This window comes from Nicotiana sylvestris, chromosome 6 (assembly GCF_000393655.2).
Source record: "Nicotiana sylvestris chromosome 6, ASM39365v2, whole genome shotgun sequence".
Taxonomy (NCBI): Eukaryota; Viridiplantae; Streptophyta; class Magnoliopsida; order Solanales; family Solanaceae; genus Nicotiana; species Nicotiana sylvestris.
The window spans coordinates 143509081-143523778 of record NC_091062.1 but is presented as its reverse complement, the minus strand read 5'-3'; positions in this window follow the sequence as shown (position 1 = coordinate 143523778).

The window sequence follows — 14698 nt, the reverse complement described above, 5'->3', positions numbered from 1 at the left end:
AAATCTCGGTAATCTACACATACTCGAGTTTTCCCGTCCTTCTTTGGTACTGGAACCACATTCGCCAACCATGTTGTATATTGGACTACCCGAATCACTCCCGTTTTCAGTTGTTTGGTGATCTCCTCTTTAATCTTGTCACTGACCTCAGTTTTGAACTTTCGTTGCTTTTGTTGAACTGGAGGACAATCAGGATGAATCGGCAATTTATGAACCACTAGATCAACACCTAGCCCCGGCATGTCATCATATGACCAAGCAAACACGTCTTTAAATTCAAAAAGAAGTTGAATTATCGCCTCTCGCGTTTTCTTGTCCGTGTGAATGCTTATCTTGGTCTCCCGGATTTCTTCCGGGGTTCCTAAATTTACCGGTTCAGTGTCATTCAGATTTGGCTTAGGTTTATTCTCGAAATATTCCAACTCTCGGTTTATCTCCCTAAAAGCCTCTTCCGCATCATATTCTGGTTCTGGGTTCATTAATTCGCAGTTAAATAGCTCATTGTGATCTGGGCGTGAAGTCCGCAAGCATGTCATATTTAAAGCCGCATTATTAGGACTGAAAAGGAAGATAAGAGGAAAAGTAATAAAAATCAGAACAAAAGAAAGAATAGGAAAGCAATGATGATTTTTTTTTATATTTTCTTTGGAAAGATGGAAGACAACAATGTTTACAACTAGGAATTCAAAGCAACAATTGAAAAGAAGAAAACGTTCAAGTTATGTCCTGGAGATAACTTGTGACACAGGAAGGGTGGCAAGACAGGTCTACCCGGACTTCCGTCTAGTCGGGAATGGCGTAGCCTCCCAGTTTTGGAGTTGGGCGCTCGGCCCCATGTACAACATCTCAGCAGTGCTCGTTCCTTCACCTGGTTGAACCATGTGGATCTTGTAGAGCATTTCCCTCATTGCCCCACATATCTCCTCGATTTCCTCAGCTGTGAAGACCTCATCATCTTCTTCAACGTACCTTGGCCTGATGAAAGTTGCATATAAATCCGGCAGTGGTTGAGGTAACTTCCAACCCTCATTTCTCCTTTTCTTTGCCCACTCTTCGTCTGCTGGAGTAGGTTTGAAACCTAGTCCAAAAGGTTTCTTGATGACTGGCAAAGTAATGGGTTCTGTTATTCCTTGGAGGGTTCGTCCAAGTCCTTTCCCTAGCCTAAATCCATGCCGGATCATCTCTTTGGCTACCATAACCGAGGCGTTAGATAAGAAAGGCTGGGGGCAGGGTATTCCCTCTTCGTGCTGCTCGGCCAGTACAATCTCGAAAGCTTGATAGACCGTATGTTCGCTCCCTTCTTTCGGTTCAAGATACGGGACGGATGGGTCTCGATAAATGGCATGCTCATCTTCCCCATGGACCACGACCTCTCGGTCTTCGTACTCGAACTTCACCATCTGGTGAAGAGTGGAAGGCACGGCTCCTACTGCATGAATCCAAGGTCTGCCTAGGAGAAAATTGTAGGATGTATCCATGTCGATCACCTGGAAGGTTACTTGAAATTCGACTGGTCCTATGACCAATAACAGGTCTATTTCTCCCAGGGTGTCTCTCTTGATGCCGTCGAAAGCTCTTACGCAGACATTGTTGGGTCGGATTCTTCTGGTCCCAATTTCCATCCTTTGTAGCGTGGAGAGCGGGCAAATGTCAACACCTAATCCCCCATCCAACATTACCCGCTTGACATAGTAGTCCTCACATTTAACTGTTAAATGTAAAGCCTTGTTGTGTGCCGCTCCTTCCGGGGGTAAATCGTTCTTGCTGAAAGAGATTTGGTTGACGGCGAAGAATCTTTCTGTCATTCGCTCTAGTTGTTCCACCGAGGTTTCAACTGGTACATATGCTTCATTCAGGGTTTTCAGCAGGATCTTTTGATGCTCGGTTGACCTCATCAATAATGACAGCATGGATACTTGCTCAGGGTACTTGCGCAGCTGATCTATCACTTCGTAATCCGGCATTTTCATTTGTTGGAAGAACACTTCCGCTTCCTCAACACTCACGGGCTTCTTTGGCGGGAAGCGCCTTTGTGTGGCGTTGTTCAGTTCTTGGGTATTTGAATACCTTCCAATGAAAGTATTTTCTGGAAGTTCTCCCATGACCTCTTTACCTTTGTACATTACCAAAGTCTTTTGATAATTCCACGGCACTGTGGACGGGTTGGTCATTGGCTTTTGTGGCACGCGTCCGATAACCACTGGCTCATTCAGCCGAGGTGGTTGAATCGTCCCCCGGACCACATAGGCCCCTTTTGGCACGTACATAGGTTTTGTCTTTTTGATCCCGAAGTTCTGCGTCTTCTTGGCTTGACCCCGCGGTATGTAAAGAACTCCACCCTTTGCTGGTACCACTTTCTTCTCCACCTTCTTTTCAGGCTTGCTTTCTGCAGCCTTGACCTCCTCCCCCCTTTCTGATTTCTGGTCTATTTCAGGCCTCCTCCCCGTGTCGACAATGGCAATTATGGCTTTCAAGAGCAGGGTCGAACTCTTTGTCTTCACAAATCATTCCGATCAGCGGCCCATTATTGTGAGCAGGTAATGGATTGTTAGTTACATTCGGGATCTCCTCGTCCCTTAGCACTATTTTCCCTTGCTCTATCAAATTTTCGACCACTCTTTTCAACGACCAGCAGTCATTTGTATCATGTCCCTCGGCCCCTGAATGATAGGCGCATCTGACTCCGGCTTTGTAAGAAGGTGATGTTGGGTTTTGCCTCGTTTGAGGGATTGGTTGTAAGAAACCCAACTGGACTAGCTTCGGGAACAAAGTAGAGTATTGTTCACCGATGGGCGTGAAAGTTCGCCTTCGAGGTGGCTCCTGAGGGCGAAAGTTATTCTGCGGGGGTTGTGGGTTATAGTGGTTGCGGTAAGGAGGCTGATTTCTGGGAGGTGGAGCTGGGCCTCGGTTGGCTTGTTGTGGTGGATGGTTATAAGGTTGGGCATTCATGACCATATAAGGTTGATGAGCATATGCCAAATTTGAGTGGGGGTAGTAGTGTTGTGGGGCTCTTTCCGGAAAATGGGGCCTGGGATGACGATACTCCCTTGCTTCAGAGGCTGCCATAGTCGTTTCTTCCTTCTTCTTCCCCCTTGTCGTTCCTCCGGACCCGCTTTGGACGGCCTGGGAGGTCGCCCTTATGGCTGCTTGACTCAGAATCCTACCTGTTTTCAAACCATTTTCCACCATCTCTCCAATCTTGATCGCTTCCGCGAATGGCTTACCCATGGCTGACATCATGTTTTGGAAATAGTCAGACTCTTGAGCCTGGAGAAAGGTAGTGACCATTTCCACTTCATCCATGGGAGGCTTCACTCTCGACGCCTGTTCACGCCACTTAATAGCATATTCTCTGAAGCTTTCCGAAGGTTTCTTCTTCAAATTCGACAGAGAGTTTCGGTCTGGCGCAATGTCGATGTTATACTGGAATTGTTTTACAAAATCTCTAGCGAGATCATCCCATATATGCCATCGGGACATTTCCTGATCCATATACCATTCCGAAGCTATCCCTACTAGACTTTCCCCAAAATACGCCATCAGCAGTTCTTCTTTTCCGCCGGCTCCCCGTAATTGGTTGCAGTATTTCTTAAGATGTGCAATGGGGTCACCGTGCCCATCGTATTTCTCGAACTTTGGGGTCTTGAAACCCGTTGGCAGGTGCACGTGAGGGAACATGCACAGGTCGGCGTAAGAGACGCTCTTTTGTCCGCTCAATCCTTGCATATTCTTCAAACTTTGTTCAAGGCTTCTCATTCTCTTGGCAATCTCATTTTGTTCTGCAATTCTGGGGTTCTGATCCTGCCCGGGTGCAAGCTCGCACTGAGGCGGTAGAGGATTAGTGCTGGTAGCGAACCTAGTTGGTTCCATTGAGAACGATGGTGCTTGGAATGTAAAAGAGGATGAGTCAAAGCTTGGCTTGTACGTGGTAGGCTGTGCCGTAATCGGGCAAGGCGATGCAGTAAAGATGTTCATGCTTGCATCAGTGGATGACATTCGGGGATGAGGCTCAGAAGGCGATCCAGCAGAGAAGGCTGAGGTGGCTGGGTACCCGAATGGGGTAGCAGGATAATTTATGGGGACATTAGAAGTCCCACTTGACCTGGAGAATAATTCAGGGAATCCGGGGACGACACTTGGCGGCTCTTTCCCATTATTCCAGTCGTCCAGCATTTCCAACATGCGGAGCCGTAGGATTCTATTTTCCTCCGCAGTTGCGGATTCAGGTGTGAGGACGGCTGAGATTGAGCTCTCCTCAGAAACAGGGATCGTTTGCAATGGGATTTCTGAAGACATTCCCACACTTCCTTTTGACCTGGTGAAATAAGTGTGAGTACCGCTTTTGGCCTTATCAACAGGTAGTTGAACGCTTCTCCTTGACCTCGTGAAATATGAGTGCGAGGCCAGACTTTCGCCAAACCAACCGTCTTTTCAAAAAACCCTGGAGGTACTCAACGACAAACGCACGATTAATTTGTAGCAAATAACAGATAGTTAATCTCACGTTGGGCATGATGCACCTATACAGTTAAGTGGATTACTATATGTTTGCTACGAGAACATGTGTCATTCCGGCATTTTTTTTTTCTTTTCTTTTTCTTTTTCTCTTTTGTTTTTCTTTTATGTTTTTTTTTATTTTGCAGTAAAAGAAATGCGACCGGATCCGATGAGGATTGCCTACGTATCACGATGCCTACGTGAATCAGATCATTACGTAGTTCAAAAAACACAAATGATCGTAAAAGAAACAACTTCTTTATTGTTGAAAATGTTCTATTACAAACTACATTTGCAAAAGAAAAACGAGCTTTGAAAATAAACCTGGATTCAAAAATAGACTAAAAATTACCCGGATGGGAAAAACAAGCAGAAGATGCTAAGATACAGATTTGACCTATGAATGCATTATGGTTTTGAAAATTGGTGTCCGCGGGGCATCGTTCGGCCTTGCCGCGGTCCTAGGCGTGAGATCCCTCTCAAGTTGCTCCAGCTCATGCATAGTCTGTTTGACATAACCCATTACTGCCGAGAGGATGGTAACGTTGGACATGTTCTCGCATCGTAGACATCGTCTGGTGATAGCATGGGCGATGGCTTTGATCCTATCTTTGGCTTGCTTCTTCTCTTTGAGTAGGCATTTTATCTGACCGCTACATATCTTGAATACTTGAGCATCCTGTATATGCTGGTGCTTCAGTCGTCGTACTTCCAACTTCATCTGGGCTATTGAGTCGTTCCAGTATTTGCTCTCAATTTGGAAACCCTTGGCTTGATTAGCTGCTTTGATCTCAAGTGTAGCCATCTCTCTCTTTATCTTAGCAACAGTTTTCTCGTGGTCGCCTTCCAATTGATTCAGGTATCGGCGATGTTTATCTGCTCTTGTATCCCACTGTGCCCTGAGCTCTGCTATGATGTTTTCAGATTTCTCCAAACTATCTTGCCATTCCCTGATTTCACCTTTTAGCCTCTTTATCATCTGCTCGTCTGATCGACGCCTTGGTTGTTTATCCGCATCCACCCTTATCTGTTTGATCTGGGCTCTAAGCATTTCATTTTCTTGAATTAACCTGTTCCTCTCTCCTAGATCGGTAGCAACTTGCACGTTGTGTTCATATTTCAAGCTTTCCACTTGTTGCTTTAACCTGCTGATTTCGGCGCAATAGCCTCTTTCCTTTGCTAACCAATCCCACTGCCTTTGTGATGATTCGGTAAAATTCCGGATGTGGGGTCTCTTAGCCGGTCTTTCATGCTCGAATTCCCTTCTATACCATGCAAGGTAACCTGGCGCCGTCTCTCCTTTGGCTCGATCCCGTATGCGAGTATCTGATTTCAAATATTGACACTCACTCCAGATTTGGCGAATCTTTGCTTCTGGGAATTGTCCGTTAGGACTTATCTCAACTGCTTGAGCGCTAAGATCTTCCTCATGAGGTACTGTCTGGCATCTTCCGAACTGTCTCAAAACTCGGCAGGGTGCGTAAGGTTGAATGCTCTTAAGCCCCATCAGCAAGAAATGAGTTTTAGCCGCCGACATATATAAGATCTCATCAACAGGCAATCATCCCAACGTCCATTGTATTTGGCTGGCAGTAAGAGCTTGAAAGAACGAGGTCCATGCCAGGACTCCTTTGGGCAAAATGATCTCTTTGGTTCTCGTGTAAGATTCTTCTATGCGGGTCTTTTTCCGGGGAACCATGGCTCAAAATCTCGGAATGATGGCAGAGGTGCTCGGTCATCCATATCTGTAGGAGCAAGTTACAACCTTCGAAGAAATTTCCCCCAGCTTTACAAGCTGTGAGAGCTCGAAAGATGTCGGATACCACCATAGGCGCGAGAGTACTGTCACTTTGCGTGAGTAAAGTGCTGACGACCCCAGATATCTTCAAATCAATGTTTCCATCTTTCCTTGGAAATACCAGAAGGCCCAGGAACATCATCATGAATGCTACCCGTCTGTGCTCGTCCCACTTCTGACGAACTCCTTTGCTGCAACAGTTTGTTGATTGGATTATTGAATCCCCCCTCATGACCGTACCTATCATATATGAAGCATGGAGTACAGAATCCGGCTGCTAGATCCGGGTTATGGACTGTTCTAGGTATTTTCAATGAATCTAGGAACCGATGTACCGTGACGACTCTCGGGGCGACCAAGTATTTTTCCCTCAACGGAAGTTCAGTATTCCCGATGTATCCGGCCATTTCTTCCAAAGTCGGGGTGAGCTCAAAATCAGAGAAATGGAAAACATTGTGCGCCGGGTCCCAATAGGTAACCAAAGCTCTTATGATATCTCCCCGAGGCTGGATTTCCAACAGACCCACAAGACCTTTCAGATATTTCTTAACCTCATTTTGTCCTTCAACACCTAGATCATTCCACCATAGCCGTAACTTGACAGGGATTTTGGTCATTATTGAAAAATGTTCATTTTGCATCGTGCTCATCCTGCACATTTATTAAGGTGATTTTAACAAAACATATTGACTCAAAAAATTTTATTTTTTTTACAGAGGGGATCGAGTTTTAAAACACGGCCTTTAAACATTTCGGGGACGAAGATTTTAAGGCTGTGTGGGTCTACTGGATAAAAATGCTAAACAAGACCCAAAGGTGGCTATTTATGCAAAGTCAGCCTTCCGGCGTCCCTTTCGGGAACATTCGGCTATTTATGACAAAACAGCGTCACCCGATTTATTTACGACTCTTTTTTAAAGTTTGATTTTGGCTATTTTAGCAAAAATGGGGGTTGAACCCGACGAGGGTTGCCTACGTATCTCACATCCGGTGAGAATCAAACCGGCGTAGTTCGGGCATATCATGAATAGAGAAAATCAAATAAACCTAGAAATCAAGAATACGTATTTTTGTTATTTTTTGAAAAGAGATAAAGATTAAAGAAAATATTTATCACTAATTTTTTTTTGGAAATATTTGGACTATTAGTCTGAATTTATAAAAGGGGTACTACAAAAGAAACAACGTTTTTTTTTGAATTATGAATTTCCGTTTTTTTTCTCTTAAATAAATACCCTTTTTTTTTATTTTGGAAATAAAAAAGAAAATTTTTGTATTATTTTATTTTTAATTCAAACTAAGAAGACAAACTTTGTTTTTATTCTTTTTTTTTTAGAAAAATTCCGGCGAGGTTCTGACACCACTTGGACATTGGTTTTATTTTTCCAAAATGAGTAATTATCTCCCTACGCTGCTATTTTTCCTCTTTTTTTTTTAGAAACCGGTCAGCATGCGGAACCGAAGCAAATAAATGCGCAAAACAAATAGGATGCAGCAGGGTGGTCTTTTCATTTCAGGCTGCCTGTCCTAGATGGACCCAACCCCTGTGTTGAGTCTCCTAAGTCAAATGCAACATGATGCAGATAAGCGTTCCTACTAGGGATCCGGTATGAAGTCGAGTTATTCTAGGTTCGTAACCTGGGGTATTTATTCTAGACTGTGTACCCGAGCGGACAGCTCGAGTCGAGGAGGGGGCTACGTACCGGGGACCCGCGAGATCGTCAGGCTTTGTAACTTGTCCGACCTCTTTCTTATTTCAGGTATTGACACTAACAGAATAGGGAGTCTCGACCAGCGAGCTTCTCCCCGGAGGTAAGAAGAGAGGGGTTTCGGCACAGTTTATATACAGTTCAGATAATATCAAAGCGGTAAAAGACAACATTTAGCACGTTATGCAAAAACATGTAATAAAGATCAGAATAAAGCCAAATATAACAATTATTCTAAGCTCGAATTCTTGAACCCTGAACCAGTGGTTCTGGGTTTTGTCCCCAGCAGAGTCGCCAGAGCTGTCACACCTCCTTTTTGCGCGCCCGGCCCCGAAGGGTTAAATGCGCGAGGGGAGTTTTTCCAATTTAAGTGACAATATTCGAAATGGGATTATTTATTTAATTCAGAGTCGCCACTTGGGAAAGGTTTGGCTTTTGGTGTCCCAAGTCACCGGTTTATCTTGAATCCCAAATCGAGGAAATTTTCGACTTTTCCAAATGAAGTCTGCGAACCAGAAATTCTAAGTAAGGAATTTTGTTGACCCGAGGGAAGGTGTTAGGCACCCTCGAATCCCGTGGTTCTAGCACGGTCGCTTAAATTGTTATAATGGCTAAATATCTGATTTAAATACATGTTATGACTTACGTGCTTTTATTAAGTTTAAAACCGCTTTTATTATTATCATTTATTTTTATAGAATTGCAACGTCGTGAAAATGTATCTCGAACCACGTCACAATCAATGCACCCGTAGTTGTTAACGCACTTCGACTCCGTTGAGATTTGGATTTGGGTCACATCAATGTGCACCCGAGTTTAAGAATGTAATTAGGTCGCGCCTAAAGAGTCTAGCGCATTATTATTTTGGAGGAAGCCATGAAATTCACTAAACGGCCTATTCTGAATTCTGCATATTTATTATGATTATTTATTGAGGGCCCCGCAATTTGCATTTTATTTGGCGAGGCTCGTCTCATTATTTTAGAAGGGTATCCTACAGTGACTACATTTCTACTACGTTTGTCTCTAAAAAAGAAAGATGATACCGAACTTACTTGTTTGAACAAATACAGACTGAATCTTTATTATGTTTGCCGAACCTAAATTTGTTTGATTACCTGATTGATTGTTTATGAGGTGAGAGTTACCTCATGCTTTGTCTTCATCGAGTGAATACGCTTATTAATTTGCTAAGTGAGATTGCAAGCAAACTAACAACATATACTGAGTTATATTTAACGACCTCCAAGTTTTATTTTCAAACTCTAACCTATTTGAATCTTGATAAACGAAATTGGCTGTTTATTAGGAAAATTACTACTAATTGAACTCAAAACGCCTATTAGTTTTCCTCAACAGTCATCGCATTATTTCAAAACAAGGAATCTATACCGAGACCCGATATCGAACCTATATCGAAACAAATAATCTGACAGGAGAGCTGGCATTCATAGCCAGACTCTTAATGTGACTGCATGAGAGTTGGTTTGGGATACATTTATCCCGGACCTAGTACCACAGACTTGTCAATTCAGTGGTCTAGGCAAAATACATACAGGTGCTTGCCATGACTCTATGTTATACTGTCATAACTAAATCAAACAGAATGTTGTACTGAACTGAATGTATACTAAATCAAACATACTGTCTATGTCATACTGTCATTACTATTAAACAATGCTATCTAATAGTTCATCTCAAACAGAATGTATGTTAGTTTGCAGTTAAACAAATACAGGCTAAACTAGCATTCAACCTATTTTGACCACCAGTATTATAACATAAACATATGTTCATTTCTTTATTTCTGCTTCAACTTCAAACTTTCAACAACACATGGTTTCAGGAGTTGTGTACCTGGAAATATTTGACAATTGAAGAAGAGGGCAATCAGCAGAGTAACAATGACAACAAGTGCAGCAGCAGTAACAGCAGGTAACAAAATCCCAATGCAAGATGCAGTTATAGCCAATGGGAAGAGGTAACAAAATGACAACAACAAGCAGGGGAGTGGGCTCAGAACTCAAACGGTCTAACTCCAAAAGAAAACAAACCAATAAGAACCAAACAGCAGAAACCTGACTGATACTTGAGAGGAAATCAACACTTATTTGAAACAGGTCAAACAAACTGGGGATCGAACAATTAGCAGGAAGAAAAGACAGTTTATGCTTTCTGTATAGCCACCCTCTATCTCCTTTCTTTCCAAAATCCAAAATCAATGTTCAGTTTTGAACTTATGCTTGAATTATCAAAAGGAACCTTTTCCAGTTCCCTCTATCTCCTTTCCTAACATCAGGTGGTATTCTTTTCCTCTCCTCCTATATTGTCTGTCTGTGTCTGTTTGTATGTATTTCAGCTCTCTCTTTTTCTCTTATATCCTCACAGTGTATGTCCTCTTTTTCCTTCCCTCTCCTAGGTCTGTATCTCTGTCTTCTCCCTTTCTAATCTTAGGGTCCTCTCCTTTTATAAGCCTTAACACTACCCCTTTTAACAGCCTGTTTAGAATATATCAAACACCCCTCCCATGTGCCTTCACATTTTCAGATTCCAATTAGTTATTTAAGTATTAACCCCCATCAACATTCCCTGGTAGACTTGTCCTTTAAAAGGTTTAATACTTCTTAAACTAAAGCAACGTATGGGCAGTAGAATATATCTGACAGCATATGCTGTCAAACCATTTTTTAAATCAAAAGCCTTTTTATGCAGGAAAACAGGCTGTGCACAATGCACATGCTGTGCACATGCCATCAACTCAGATTTCAATTACAGACCAAGCCTTAGGTTTCTGAAATCATATTAACAACTATAAGTAACTGAACTTGGTTCTTAATTGATTCAGACAATGTTCAACAGAAGCAAATCGATTTATTTTTGTTCAGACAGTTGAAACTAATTGACGACATATGTCGACTCGACTATATTAGCATTAACATATATAATCGTAGCCAAAATCAGACACCTAAACAGTATCGATACATGATTCGAATTATACTGACTAAGCAAAGTGGTACTCGAGGAACCAATTGATCAGTCAACATTTGAAGCTCAATTATTACACAACAAATACATACGTACACACTATCAGAACAAGTAGCAGAAGATACTCAATCAAGCAACAAAAGTTCAGGCAAAGTGGACAGGACACAGTTGATAAAAACTCAAAACAACAGATTTCAATAATCATGAACAGCTTTTAAAAACAAATCACACGGACTAAAACAAGTAAAGAAAAGAAAGCAAACTCACCTTAAAACTCGAAAAATCAAAAGTCTTGACTTGGATTCGAACAGACCTTTCTTAAAGTTGAACGGACTTTAATCGAAGTGTTTCTCAGACGAGAAACACTTCGATTAAGGTCCATTAGACCTTAATCTCTTTGGCTCGGACGGACATGGACCAGTGTTGAGGAACCTTATGGTTTCAAAAAAATCAGATCTGGGATTCATGCCTCCCTGGTCAGATTCGGACCAAACCAAACATGGTTTGGTCACGAGGGGGTCTGGGGAGTGTCTGGTGTGAAGCTGGGGTCGGTTGGTATAAATCGGGTTCCGACTCGAATCTTCAAATGAAGATTCGAGAAGGTGGGGTGGGATTCGAGGTGTGTGGTTGACAGATCCATGTTTAGGATGGTAAGGGGATTCTAGGGTGTTAAGGGCGAGGTCACCGGCGTTCATGCCGCCGGTTTTCATGGTGGAGGATACAGGGGCGGCTCTAGGGTTTGATGGGGATGAGGTTGAAGACGGAAGCTGGGGTATCAGATGGGGGGCAGGGTAAGGTTAGAGACTTATATAGTTAGTGGGTGGGCGGATCCTGGCCGTTGGATGAGATGTGATGAAGGGCCAGGATTCTTCAGCTTGAAGGAAACGGTGTCGTTTCATCTTTTAGAGGGTTTGGGTCAATCCGGGTGGAAACGGGTCGGGTTCCTTAGTGGGTTGTGGGGAATTGATCTTGACCGTTGATCAATTTGAGATCAACGGCCCAGATCGACCTGTATTAATACGACGTCGTTTGGACTCTCTGGGTGTTCAGCTGGTGTGGACCGGGCAGGCTTGGTTTTGGGCTGTTTGTTTGGGCCAATTTTAATAAATTGGCCCAATCCGGAAGAAGAAACCCCCCTTTTTTTTATTGTTATTTCTTTTTCTTCTTTATTTTAAAAACAAAACTAAGCAACAAAAATCAAATTGAAATTAAATACACACTCAATACAATTATTTGCACACACACTAAAATATTTCAAAGCAGGTAAAATCAAACAAAACAACATTACGGACGACGATGCCTATTTATGATTTTCTATTTAATGACCGGATTATGATTCGAATTATGCATGACCCACACATTTTTTGTATTTTGTTTTAAATAGATAAATAAATAAAAATGGGCAAAAGTCACAAATAAATCAACAAAGTGCCGCACAGAAATCCAAAAATTGTACAGCAGGACCAATTTTATTCTTTTGGAGCGACTGTCGCGCAAAACAAAAATCACGTGCTCACACCGGGTTGACAGATCTAATGCTGTAAGGTTTGTACGTATTCAAAAAAAAATTCCATTGAATTTTCAATCACTAGATGGTGCTGTGAGTATTACTTTTTGTATTTATGTGTATTTGTGTATTCTCAACATCGTGATCACATTTGAAGTAAACATGTGTGTGTTAAGGGTCCTTAAATACATGTATCGAAATGTGTGTTACTGATATAAAAAGACAACAGTGATGTTTGGAGACTTGCCATGTTGCGATATTTCAATTTTCAGAAAAGTTCCATTATTTTTCTCTAAGCTGAACTGCTGGAGGAACAAATACTAAGAGCAAGAAAGCTTTTTGGGTTACTGAAGGCGGTAGTAACATAGACTTCCTAGTGCTAAAGTAAATAAATTCTGTACATCTTATGAAGAAATGGCTTCTCGTTCTCTTTAGGTTCTATTCAATGTGTCTTTTCTGTTAAGGCCATGTTATTGCTATATGAATTTTCACAAAAATTTTCATACTCGTTTTACTGACACATATGATGTTTTATGTTACTGATATAAAAACATAACAGTGACTCTAATATAATGTAGAATGGTTAATTGTTTGCAGCTATGCATTGTTATGTATTTCAGAAGATTGTCAATGAAGGTTTAAGGCTTCAAGCATTAACAAATCAGAACTATTCAAGGTGAGGGAATTTAATGATAACCATACATGTCCGCTGAAGGACAAGGTGTATGAGCAGCGGCAGGCTAGTAGCAGCCTTATCGGTGGTATGATAAGACCTAAGCTTACAAACCATAAGAGGAAATACACGCCAAGGGATATTATTGATGATATGAAATTAGATTTAGGTGTAGATGTTCGCTATATGTTGGCGTGGAGGGCTAAAGAAAAGGCAATAATTTCCTCGAAGAAGTTAGAAAGATGTTTGGACGTTGGAATTGTAGTAACCGCAAAGAAGCTACACATACATACACGACTCTTGGGAAAAAATACCAGGAGATGCTGACTTTGAATGAGGGATTGTCTACACGTATGACTGTAAGTAATATTTTAATGTAATTGCTTGATATATCTTAATTGTTTTCTGAATTAACGAAATGAATACAACTGAATAAAATTAGTTTTAATTATTAATACAGTCTGGCATGTTTTTAATACATATGAATACGTATATTCTAAAAATCATGAAAGACAGATTTTTCCATACATCTGTGTTAATTTAACTAAAAACTGGATGGCTACACTTTTGGAATACATCAGAATACAAGGAACAAAGTTGTATGTCAAAGAAACTTTAATGCTTAATGTCAATATATATGATTCTAGTGGATCTGTTTGCATAATCTTGCATAAAGTAGGAACATGAGAGTTTCTATAGTTTCATTACATTATATGTAATGTTTGCATCATGGATACAATATATGATGTATTCGTATATATGCAAATATTTCAGTCGTGTGTAACTTATTAATTCAGCAATATACATTTGTTAATGCTCAAAAACTTATATTTCTATTTTAAAATATAGGTGGTACCATCAACTGAATACTTACATACGGTTAACGATGGTGGGAGAAACTACACGGTATGCTTGTTAGAGAGAAAATGTGTTTGTGGGAGGTTCCAAGTTGATGAATTTCCATGCCCACATGCTTGGGTTGTATTGGAGAGTAAGTTTCTAATGCCAGAAGAATATTGCTCTAACTATTACAAACCAAATACAATTGTAATGACATACGGTGTGTCAGTGATCCCACTACCGGACAGAAATGACTGGAATATACCACAACATGTTGCAGATGAGGTTGTACTACCTCCCAAATGGAAAAGACCTCCTGGAAGGCCAAAAAAGAAGCGAGATAAAACTTTAAGTGAATTGCTACAGCCAAAAAATCAACATTCATGTAGCATATGTGGTCAGGGAGGACATAACAAGCGAACTTGTATAAATGCTCCCCGTAATAAATAGTTTACAATTTGACATGTATTGGTGCTTGAACGATTTGTCAATGACATTGTCAAGTATTATATTCTGAAATGGATTGCGTGAATTTTTTTCTGAAACATATCGTTGAAGTATTTTTATACAGTAAATGTTTTATGAAATATATAGTTGAGTATAACTGAGTATAGATGATTAATTAGCGTAAATATGACTGAATAAATATTATAATAATTGACTACGTACAACCTGTGGAATACAAATGA